The sequence below is a fragment of the Colletes latitarsis genome, chromosome 1 (assembly GCF_051014445.1).
Source record: "Colletes latitarsis isolate SP2378_abdomen chromosome 1, iyColLati1, whole genome shotgun sequence".
Taxonomy (NCBI): domain Eukaryota; kingdom Metazoa; phylum Arthropoda; class Insecta; order Hymenoptera; family Colletidae; genus Colletes; species Colletes latitarsis.
The window spans coordinates 50,298,631-50,311,409 of record NC_135134.1 but is presented as its reverse complement, the minus strand read 5'-3'; the positions used below and the strand labels follow the sequence as shown (position 1 = coordinate 50,311,409).

The following is a 12,779-nucleotide window of genomic DNA, read 5'->3' as shown; positions in this document are numbered from 1 at the left end:
AAACTAATCGCTCTATCGAAGGGTCAGTTGCAGTTCTTTCTCGCTTCTTCGAACGAGCCTCGCTTTAATACCGTTACCCTCGTCCACTTAGAGGCCCGCAACGCTCGAGTTGAGCCGCGTTTCGGTCGTACGAGCCGGAAGATCGAGGCTATTCTCTCGTCTAAAATCGATGAATGGAAACGGTGCACGGAAGACATGCAAATCCCAATGAAATATTGATGTTCTTCCAAGCAATAGCGACAGAACGTAACAGGCCAGTCTACGATTGTACCGTTCGCGACGCTTCTGTTGCTCGCTTTCGAAGAAACCGACTGTTCTTCCGCCTCGGGCCCCCAGTATGCTAACGCGTTAACTATAACACGCGCCACCGATGAGATCATACCGAGTTTCATCCTATTACCAAATCGAGTAACTTCCTGCGTCTCGAGATGTAAAAAAATTAAAGATAGCGCACTCGAGCTGCTTTTTGTTTCGCTCGGAAGTGTAGATAGAGCCCTTATCGAGCTCTATATACGCAAAGTAGATCTCCAAACTTGATTTTAATTACGAGTAACGCGAACGTGTACCAGCACAAGCAACGAAAAGCAACAGTTGTGGTTTTTTTTTTGCAGCAACGTACAAGCACTTCCTTCGATCCAAAGCCGCGAAAGTCTTCGAACGGTTGCGGCCTCGATTTATCCGTAATTTCAACGCCAGGCAACGCAAATTGTTAATGCAACACCGAGCTTAGACAAAAACGAACGCGGCGTATACGTAAAAGGAAAAGCGTCGTCGATGCTTAAACGCCGGATACTATTATCGTCAGTTGACCGATAAGGAGATACTAGTTCGAACAGTGGCGTTTCAAGATCACTCGAGACTCGCGTCGCGAATCTAAAACTTTTCTGAGATTTAAGGCAACGTAAAGTCTGATTTGTATATTTCGCAAGTGGTTTATCAGTTTCTGAATCACGCTTATTAACACGTAGGATACTTGTTAAATAATGCAGTCGATTTTTGACTCGATTAAAATACCGTAGATAGCAACTGACCGCCTAATCAAAGCAATCATAACAGCGTGACTGCGTTAGTTATGATTATAGTTCCGATCCAGTTTCTATCTCTAAGTATTCGATCAATTAACATTGTAACTTTAGTTAGTCTCGTATAAATAATTCTTCCGTTAATATATCACTTACCTACAGACCAAATGACCGAATTAAAAATAATACAAACTGTGTTTAACGTGTACCGTTCCAACTCCTATTAGGGATTTAACAAGTACTCTATGCGTGAATTTAAACCGACCGAAACGAAAAATAATAATGGTAAGTACAGATTCTAAATTCCACTTCTAATTATAATTTTCTGCGCCTGAACTTTTCATGTTCTCTTTCAGAAACATTATTCACCTGGAAATTACCCAACACGATCGCGTCAATTGCAATTTCCTCCGAGTCTCACGTATCCTCTCGCTACGGTGCATAATTGAAACAAAAATTATAAACTATAATTACTAATCCAGTTCTCTTGATCTAAACTCTACACGAGTTCGCTAATTATCGCGTTGCACTATTTAATTTAGATTAGACAGGAATAGGTGCATGAATAAAAACAATTCTAATTACAATTAAACTTCAGTTAAATGCTACGTGCGTTGCCTCGTTATCGCAATGATGATGCTGCGAACCAAATAACAAAAATTAATAGAAACGTGTTTTTCTACGCTTCGAAATTCGTATTGTTGCTTTTCGAGGCGACTGTACGCGATTTAAAAACCGAAAATACGACTTTGCAACGCGAGTAAACGTCGACCGCTGTATATTTGTCACAGGATCCCTTCGTCGAATCGCTCGGGACAGAAATGGGTTAACAAGCTACGTCTCCGCGAACCGCTTCGACCGATCGAAACGTAAATTAACAAGAGACCATTTGCAATAGCGGTTTCTCGGTCTTTCTCCATCTAAATCGTCCATATTGGCTCGTTAGCGCGACGTGTACGCCTCCGTTACCCAAGGCGTCTCTCGTCACCCAAGGTCTGCTCAACGGTTTTGGATTTTCACCCGGGTAACATGACTCGGGTTCCCGCGAATCTCTGGACCCCCTCCCCCCACTGCTCCAGTCGCAGGTCCCCCTTCATCTGGCCGCGATGTTCCAGATCACGTGGCACGATCCTGAACCGCAAGGATCTGCGCAGCGAAGGAGAGCGAAGAAGGAGAGCCCGAGAGAGGCGGCACGGAGAGAATCTACACGAGGAGAGGCCGTTGTCAATAGCCAGACTTGACTCATAGAAACGGGTTCCGCTCGCATTCCGGACGTCCAGCCTGCCGTGGTCACGCTGGGCTTCGGGTCCAAGCTCACCACGCCGTATCTATACATATGCATATACACCTATATAGCGCGACTCAAACGCCATTTCTAGCTTTTTTATTCGATACCTCGGGGAACACCTGTAGTCCACCGAGCGGTCTTCGTTCGAAACGCCGCGGATTCGCCAACCGATCGCCTCGAGCGGGACCTACGGCCGTCCTTTCGACTCCCTTCGAGGCTCTGTGCATAGTTCCTAGCAAAATTGGACGGCTCGAAACTTAAAACAGTTCGATCGTGATGAAAATATCGTCAAATCGATGACCTCGGAGGCCTTGCCTTTTTACAAAGACCAGAGTACGCTCCATCGTCGCTAGAGTGAATTTAGATCTTGGTATTTTCTAATCGAAAGCCACAATTTATAAACGATAAACTATACAGAGGCGTGGGAACGCCGGAATTTTTTCCAACGATTTCATGAATTTCCTGAATCCGGGCCTCGGATACAGGAACATCGCGTTCTTCGTTTAATTTACGATACGTCAATTTGCTATTGAGAACCGACAACTATCACCGGTCCTCCGGTCCTAATTAGAATCTGCGCTTTTCCTGTCCATAAATAACCAAACTGAAAACTGCCAAGGCCACGCGGCGTGAAAATCCCAAATCTCCGAAATAACGAGAAAGTCACGTCCGTGTCGTAAAGTTGGAAACCACGTTGCGAACGTCAACCGAACCTTTTCGATGACGGCGCCAATTCGGAGTCGCGGTAAAGAAAAAGGTCTTTTCTTACGTAAGATTTTCCGTACAGCCCTCGTTTTACGAACTAAAGAATGAGAAGAAGGGTGTTCGGGAGTGAGACATAGAGTTCGAGTGTGAAATTGTGCAGAACGAGTTAACTTTAAGGTATCCCGTTTGAATAATGCATCGGATAATAAACATATCGTGTTATTCGATGCATTATTCCAATGCATTGTACGCTATTCCCATGCTAGATTTCGCGAGACACCCTGTAGAAGCGCTTGCACGTGCATCAAGTACAAACGAGTGCCATACATCATTTTCGCGTTAAAATGGCAAACGACGAGAATGGTTTGCTCGTTGCTCGTGATCGCGTCGCGAAACATGATAATTTTAACACTTCGAGGACGTAACTTCTCGCACGTGAGACAACCTGATTCGCGTATCGATACAGATTTCGTTACATTGGGGGGAAAAACGCCATTGGCCAGACCAATGTTCCTAGACACCGAGTAAAAAATAGCTATAAAAGTACCGCGTTTGACGATTTCAATTCGTTCCGATCTATCTAATCCCTGCTCTGCAAACAGTGCTCGATTGGCTCACGGTACACGCAATATACATACATTCATGGCGTGTACCGTTTGGAGAAGTGAATCGAAAGAACGTAATCTCCGATCTTCATCTTCTCGATTCGTTCCTCAGGGTCCTGTGCTCTCTTCATTATACCAGACAGAGAGGGAACGAGACGTGGTATCTTACGTTCTTACGAAACCTCTATTTACGCGCCAATTTAACGCGCAGAATCTACGGAACGATTGGAAGACGATGAATCAACTCGATCCGGTTGCTGCCAGAACGAATGTGTCACGAACCTATCGTTCTTCCCCCGTCGTACGAGTTCTTTCGCCAATATTTCTGTCAAAATCTTTCGTTACGATTCGCGAACCCTCAAAGAACAGGTTTCCTTCTCTTTTGCAAACGTTACGTTCGAGCCCGTCGCTCTTCCTCCCGGTTTCAAGAAAAGAATACTCGAGAAAGTCTCGAAACGTCTTGCACGACTGCGACCGAGAGCCTTCAAGATTTTGCACATTCCCGGGAGTCTTCAAAGCGTCGAACGTCTCAGTAGTCTCGAAAGTCTGGAAGTCCTAACAGTCTTCGAAGTCTCAAAGGTCTCGAGTGTCTATTAGAGATAGAATCTTCTTTGTATCTCTAATAGCCTCCAAGATAGTATCGGATAGACGAATCTTTCGAGTATAATTTCATCCTTTAAAATTGAACCGGCGAGTCCGCGAACGGGCACCAAGTGTTCGGTTATTCGTAAATAAAATTGGCCCGGACTCCGACTACAGCGTGCGCTCGTCTCGACTTCATGGTCGTTCCTCGCGAGGAACCTTTGAAATTAATCGATCATTAACGCTGGACTCGAATTGCTTCTTTCAAGCGCGTCCCGACGCGGTACATTGTCTGGGCCCTCGGTTCGCTGAAAAGTTCACTCGCGAACAATGCGTCCTATTCAACCACGAGCGTGTGTATACAGCCGCGTGTGATTTATGTTGGTTCCTGGCCGTGCATCCACCGGCTGGAATTAAATTACTTTCACGGGGCATTTGCCTTTGTGAAATCGATGCGATCTTTTTTGAGAGGCGTAATCTTATTATTAACAATATGCGCCGGACGTCCGTGTTTCATTAAATCGGACAATACGGGGCCCGAGGACCTGGTACAGTCGATCGTAAAAACAATAATTAAGCTCTAATTAACGACAGGGATAATTGAAGGAGCAAGCTCTCGATACGAACGTTCCCAAAATCAAAATATATCGCTTCCTCTATTAAGTAAAACGAGGAAATCTTCCTGAAACAAATCCGCCATTAATGGATCTAAGTACCCTGTTTAAATCATTAGGCGCGCGATCCTGTGTTTTTTTTTTTAAAAGAATTTCGCTTCTGATTTCCACTTCCACCGCTAAAAATGTTACACAAACTGTACGCACCTATGGTTCCACGTGGACAGTCGATTCCAAAACACACGAATCACTACTTTGACCGACGCGTGAGAATCATTTCTGCGTGTCCGTCGACGCCCACGCGTCGTGTGTGTTTGGCAAATGGACGGGGAGAAACGATAGGAGGGGGGGCGAACGAGACGGAAACCACAGTGCAAGACGGCGAATTTGTGAAATTGGATAAAACTGGCTCGGATAGGACTTCACCCGTCATCGAAGAAACCCCTCGTGGCGAATAAGCTCGTAATAATTCTAGCAACGCGTCCGTGGATCCAGAAAAGCCGCTCTCGCGTAACTCGAGCTGCTTTTTCTCGATTTCCTTTAACGCGCTCCGCCAGTCCGAGAAACTCGTTTCTGCGGAGCTCGTGGTCACGGAACAAGACCTCTCAACATGCATTGTTCGAAATACAACGCCAAGAATAATATTCGAAAAGAAACGCGCAGTCGTCTCGGGCCAACATTTTATTCGCGAACAACGAATACAAATTTTAGATTCATTCGAAAACTAACTTCCACGTACGTAGAAAATACATACTGTTGTTATTATAAATTTTATACAGGGAGTTCGGCCACCACTGGGAAAAATTTTAATGGGGGATTCTAGAGGCCAAAATAAGACGAAAATCAAGAACACCAATTTGTTGATGGAGGCTTCGTTAAAAAGTTATTAAGAATTAAATTCAAAAATTTCAAATCGTTCTGGAAAAATTATTTTCGGTTACGGGGGTCAATTACAATCATTTTTGGTGAATAGACATACCCCTGAAATCCTACCCACTTTCTAGAAAAAAATTTGAAAAGATGTGAAATTTTTGGGTGAAAACAAAGACTTTCGAATCGTCTTGGAAAAATTATTTTTAGTTGCAGGGGTCAATTGCAAGCATTTTTGGTCAATAGACATACCCCCGAAATCCTACGCAGTTTCGAGAAAAAAATTCGAGGTGTGAAATTTTTCGACGGAAAAAAAAATTTCAAATCATTCTGGAAAAATTATTTTCGGTTGCGGGGGTCAATTACAATCATTTTTGGTCAATAGACATACCCCCAAAATCTTGCACATTTTTGAGAAAAAAATTCAGTACGGGTGAAACTTTAAACGTTAATAACATTTTAACGAAGTCACAATCAACAAATTAGTATTCTTGATTTTCGTCTTATTTTGGCCTCTAGAATCCCCCATTAAAATTTTTCCCAGGGGTGGCCGAACACCCTGTATATTATCCGACGCTATATTTTCATGCTTGTAATTTATATTGTACAGAAATAGTTGCTGATAGGTTTCTGAGACACGGTTGTATTTTATTTAGAACGACGATCGTGTATTAAAAATAATTATATAAACAAAATGACTGTTCTCGACCGCGAAACATACGGAAGTATCGTTGGAATAAATCGTTACGAAACGACTCGATACTGAAATTTTTTATCTCGAATGCCTTGAATAGCTTATACTGTTCGAATCATTTCGCCCGAGGGAAGTACACGTTTCAAAGATGGTAATAACACGTTTCGTTTCAAGGTCGCGCGTTTATGGCATCCCGCGGAGCCGGGAAGCTAAAAAATCTTCGCAACGCTGAAAACTTAGAATTCAAAGCTCGTGATTCAATTAGAACCCGGCGTATTTAACGAACAGTATTTAATTGCATTTTCTATTTCCACTTTCTTTGATTACAATTTCTGTATTTCGCATTCCCCTTGGAGCTACGACGCGTTGCATCCGCGAAAAAAGATTCCACACCGCATTGCATATTATATTAATTACAAAATCCTATATTCGTTTACATACAATATTACAGTTAAGAAATTATGCTGTTAACGTTATTACATACAACAGATATTTGTTTGGACCGTCGTTCCAAACGTCCATTTATCATTCGATCAGCACCTGCCTACCCGATTAAGAAATGATATCACTGACGTTTTATGGCGTGTACACAATCAAGCCATTCTGAAGCGTCATTACGACCGAATACGTTACATGTGCCACCATTCACCTGTTGTGTCCGCGTCGAGTGCGAGTTCTGTGTAACAGTTTCCTCGTCGTTGCGTGTACGACATAATACAATATAATTTATTCGCTCTACGTTTACCTACTTCGAGGAAACTCGATATTATCGCAACAGCACGAGAATCCCTCCTAAGGCTGCATCCACGCAATGTTCCCCATTACAAGTACACGATGGACGAAATTCGTGGAAAGAATTTTGTGGCAATAAGCTAACAGACACTGTAATTTCAATCGAACATTTGTCCAACGAAAAAGAAAACCAGCGTTCAACAAGAATAACCACCACGAAAATGTGGTATATACTTTAGTAAGGTGGCGAAGCAAGTACTGATGGTAACCATTACGATTGAATGGACATTTTCTGGGTGGTCTATCGAGCTAGCCACCGTGTTGCAAAGAGTTAAGTCATCGGCAATCGTCGCCTCGCCAAGACGAGCCTTTTTTTTCGTTGTACACACGCATAACGCGGTTCAGAGGTTACGCATTCGACGCATTAGAAGCTGAACATCTCGAAAACTGTTGGTATTACGATAGTTGCGCGGCACAGCCTCCGTCGTTCGATTCGAAAACATCAAAAATTTCTGGAAAATCGAGGGGAAGGCTTTAACATTGGCGAAACGTCGTAAACTTTTTCCAGGAGGACCTAGATTGGCTTTCGCGAGGCGCAAGAAAATATAAACGAACCTCGAAGACCGTTGGCTACTTGTAATATTGACGAAACGTCGTAAACTTTCTCCGTCGGACCTTAGGTTGGACTCCAAAGACCCGGGGATCGCGTTCGACGAAAAAAATACGCGAGAAGCATCGTCGTAGGAATCTCCCGAGGACGCGAAGGTGCCGTCAGCTGGCTGCGATGTCGATAAAACGTTAAACGCTTTTCCGAAAAGGGGTCCAGGGGGTTTTAGAAGCCTCGAACGGTACTAACTGCAGGAAGTTATGCTCGCAGGGGTCGCGGGGGCGACGGTAAAATTGTCAGCGAAGCCTTGTGGCGTTCCACGAGCGCGGAAAAAGGAAGGACGGCGTTTTCCGGTCGCGACAGACGGTTTCCCCTGCCTTTCCGCGTAACGGGGGGTGAACGACGTAATAGGAACTGGAGGAATCCAAGCAACGACGCTAGATCAACTGCAAGGTCAATGATTTTCCGAGCGGACCGATGAACTTGCGCTTCGCGGGTACATGCACCGGAGTGCATCCGCGGAGAGCTACGACCAGAGAGGGAGAGAAAGAGAGAAGGCAAGGTCGTTGCCTAGATAACAGTTGCGAGGTACAGTTGGCTCGCATGCCTGAAACCATAAGACCAGACGTAGCAGAAGGGAAAGGACTTTGGGGAACGCCGCGAGGCCCTGCGCGACATGAATTATTTTTGCCCATCGGGTTCGACGATTTCCCAGCGTTACGCGCGCAGAAACAACGGGAGCACATCGGGGTAGAGATGGAGATTAATATTGGGATGCAAAATGTTACGATGAAACGAGAAATACGATGGAGGCCCCCGGAGAAAAGCTGGGCAGCCTTCGAGAACTTTAATGAGATAACCTGAGAGATCTGAGCAACGAGATAAGGTCGAGATATCGCCTATGTCTATAAACTATCTTCCGCGGGTCGTTCGATACTGCTTAAAAGAAGCAAAGAACAAGGTACATTCGGTTTTAGCGAGACTTTACGTGTTTACTAAGGGACGCTTATTTCTTGAGCCGTGGTCAGGGTAAACAAATTTTCTGTTCCACTCTCACCATGAAAATTATGTTAAAATTACATTGATTCGTTAAGTTACTTTATCGAGATTCCTATTACATCATGGTACCCCATGGGACGGATCTCTCGAGCTCCCAAGCAATACCTGTTCTGCTTCTTACCTCAATCCGATCCGTAACTATCATGTTACTCTACTAATGCTCGCTCCACCCGTTTACAATCGTCTCTCTCCACTTCTCGACGACTCCTGATACAACGATTCGTACGAGAGAAAAATCGAACGAACGGATGAGCCTTTATTAACGACCGAGGTCTTACGATTCTACGTGAAAGTTGCCTCGGCGACACGCAATTTCGAGTTATCCGGATGGAACAAAACCATACGTCGCGTGACCGAACCTCGTTATTTTTCATCTAATGGTTTAATTATCTTATACTTCGTTCGCAATAAAACTCCCTGGCTATTGTTTGATCGTGACGCAACAGTTCATAACGCACGAACCTTCCACGTCCCACCGAACAGACAATAAAGATTTCCGTGGGTGTAATTCTGATTTCGATTCTGGTACAGCGCTTTCGCAATTTATTCATTGTTCGCGGACTTCGGAGTTTCCACGTAACATCTACTTTTCGTCGACGTTAATAATTGCTTTTCAAAAAATCCGGCACACTGCCTTGTATCTTCGATATCCATATAAATATTCTGTTCGTTTTTACGAATTCCATTATTCGGTTCGCTCTTTACCCACTCCATCGAGTTCTGGCATCGGATATCTCGCGTATCTCTTCCAATTTGATCGCTACATTACAGAGTCCTCGTGTAAAAGCACACGAGTCACGAGACAACCCGATATTAATCGTCCTATTTCTCATTCCTGAAAACGAGGCTATCCGCAGTCAAAGTGATTCATGAAACCAGACTTCAGTATTCGCTGCGTCGCGGTACCGGCTTTCCCAATTCCAAGCCTCCTCAACCAAATTCCAGTATTAAATCACCGTCGAGTCGCTAAAAAATGCGACGCGAAAGTATCGAAAGACGGACGGTGAGCACCATTGTTGTCTAGATCGGTGATTCTTGATCCGAGGTGTACGAACACCCGAGGGGATCCATAGATTAGCCGTTTATTTTCATCGAGACCTCGAAGACAACGATTCGAATGAAATATTCGATGCTTCTTCCCTTCTATTAACTGGCTCTTTAAGACGCGATGGTATACTGTTATAACGGAGAGTAATCGCGCGATCGTACATAAATGCTTCTTTCAATGCAGTCGCGAAATTGCATCCACGGCGGGCAACACACGCGCGAGTCTTTCCTTGCTACCTGCTGGCTCGTACAGCGGCGTCAAAGCAAGTCGGAATCGCTTCAAGCGTATTTCCCTTCCGACGAATTCGCCCAGTCATTCCAACAATGTAGTTACCTGCATCAATATCTCCCCCTACCACCCTTGCTGTGTTTTTGCCAACGTTTACACTCATTATACTCCTTCGCGGAGGCACTTATCCCTCGAATAATAAATGTCTTCCCGCTCTCCCACGAGTTCCCTCTTCCTCGTGTTTGTTTCCCGAATGCCATCGTACGATAACACCGACATCGATCACCGGTTTGTGCGGGCCGCGATGCATAATGGCGGATTCGCAGGAGAAATTGGCAAATTGCAGATTTATTCGACTGCTTCTCTCGATCCCGAGAACCGTCTTCGATCTGGCTGGATCGTTCAACGCGAACGACTTTAATGGTAGACGACTGCCTAAGTGTAGAACTTTTCTGACTCCGATCGAAAAGGAACTCCCCTTGCTCCAGGACCAAATGTTGGGTAGAAAGGTCTGAAATTTCAGGGGATGAGGTAGAGAAAAATCGGGGGAAAGAAGGTTACATTATCGGCGCGATATCTCTGCTCATTCTCTTTGGTCTGGCCCCCATGCTTGGGAAGGACGACCAGGCCCAGAGTGATGTAAGAGAGATGTACCTACAGGGTGCCTCTTCTTCCTTCTTCTTCCTCGTCTTCCTTCGCTGTCCCTGGCGTCTTCGTCCTCCGTCTGAAACCCTCCTGGCTCGAATCGTCTCTCTTCATCCTTCGCGTGGATCCATTTGCTTCTTTCTTTCTGTTTCACGCTGGCCCGTTCGAAGGAAGCGCTCGTCCAGCCCTGGCCCGGTTGAATTTAACGTGGCAGGTGCCTGCTGAATGGACATTGGGCTCCGGTTTTTCGTTTCTGCTCTCTCTCTCTCTCTCTCACTCTCTAGTCCACTGACTTCTTCTTGCTTCTCTCGCGATCATCCTCCTTCTCTGTCTTCCTATGCCCAGCGTTTTCCAATCGTCGTACGATGGGGGAAAACAACCAAATTCTTGCGAAAATCAAAAACTTACTTTAAGGAATATTTAAAAAGTTTACAGTCGAAAGAAAACGATACTAAATATCGATCTTAAACTTATTACGTATTTTGTCACGCGTTCGTTTATTTAAAATGCAAGAGACGTTCCCGGTTCCTAGTTTTTCATCGAGTTCGACGTCGTTTTTGACTGATTTCAATGTGCTCGCTGTTCCAGCAGCACCTCGTCCAATTCATCTCGTCCTCGAAGAGATCTTCGACAGCCACGAAGCGAAAAATCGCGAAGAACAACGATCGAACTGGTGGAACTGGTGAACGCCGGTTTCGCGACTCGCGTCTCCGCTTCAAAAGGGCAAGAACTGTACGACCGGCGTGCTTCTGATCATTTACAGGGAGAGTCACTCTCGTTGACGAGTCTTCGCGTTACTTCTTTTTCCAACGAGTGGTCTCTCCAATCCCTTCTCCGATTCCTCGCGAATAAGTCAAGCGTCCAACGACGCACAATGGGACACGGAACGATCTCGATCAAAAGATTTTTCGTAACGTCGTCGATTAACTCTTTTTTTATTATCGAATTCGTTGCTCGGTCGGAGTAACGTTTTTGACAAAAATTCAAGTCTGATACGGGCACGTTAGGCCTGAAAAGAATATACTGAGTGGACAAGGGCCCGGTTCCCTAGCCTACTCTTTCACTTGCCGAACCTTAGCCTAATGCGACCGTATCGCGGATGGGAAAGTAAAGCACGTGCGGAGGACGCAACCGGCCCCGAGCAAAGGTAAAACGACGCCGTCTCGGCAGAATAGTGGGAAAAAAAGGAAAATTACAAAATTACAGCCGGACCCCGGACCGCACAAGTCGACGACACACGAAGCAAGAGTACTGGCCGACTTCCCGTAACCCTACGTTTCGCAGGACTTTGAAAATTTACGGAATACATTCTTAACCCCTAACGCCTCTTAACCCGCGAAAAATTATCGGTAATCTTTACTGGATTCCTTTCAAAATTTGTCTTCTTATCATCGATTTATTTTATCGAGCAAAGAAGAATTAGATACGCGTAAGAGGGAATCAAAGTCAACAAGAACAAGAAGAATTTATCTTCTTAACACTTTCGCGGACAAAACGGTTATGACAGTAGACAACCAAGCGTCGTTTGGGGACAAGCTGCAGCTGCTCTGGTTATACGCGTTATAACTGTTGGATCGCGATATTGTGTCCCGCGATGGGTCACTGTTTTCTTTTCAACGACCGAGGAAATAGGTAATAAATCTCAATCGTCTCAAAGATGGGACTTGGTACAGTTAGATCATACGCTGATATAAATTTTTGGTTTCTTTGAAAATTCGAACTGCTAAATTTCAAATCTGGCCCACCGTGTGGCCCCTCGGTGCGATCACTTTTCATTCCGCTTCCGTTTCCCTTTCTCTCGCTAGAACTTTTTGCTTCGAACGCTCTAGGCCGGTGCACGCGAAATGTCGTTTCTCCGCTGTTCGAACGATATTCCGTGTGATAACGTCGGTCGAACGATATTTCATTGTCAGTTACTGTGCGCCCGGATTAAAGAGAAAGGCGCTTCTTGCAACACGCGTGCATTAGTTTTCGGGTTGCCACCTTCTCGCATAATACAAAAACCAGGGGATCGTTGGTAATAAAATCGGTGTATTAGAAGACAGTAAACTGATAACTTATACCGTCATTTCTTGCGATG

The 12,779-nt window shown here is 44.9% G+C and overlaps 1 protein-coding gene across 2 annotated transcripts in view; it reads right to left on the bottom strand.

Annotated features, from left to right (window-relative positions):
• LOC143340409 (uncharacterized) overlaps positions 1 to 12,779 on the bottom strand; it is a 41,031-nt gene that overhangs the window by 21,582 nt on the left and 6,670 nt on the right. The window contains exon 1 of one of the 2 annotated variants that reach the window (XM_076762447.1): positions 5,024 to 5,125. The exons of the other annotated variant lie outside the window; for it this stretch is intronic. The gene's annotated coding sequence lies outside the window, so the exon portion shown is untranslated. Of the gene's footprint in view, positions 1 to 5,023; positions 5,126 to 12,779 lie in introns of those variants that run through there. 2 annotated transcript variants of the gene reach the window in all.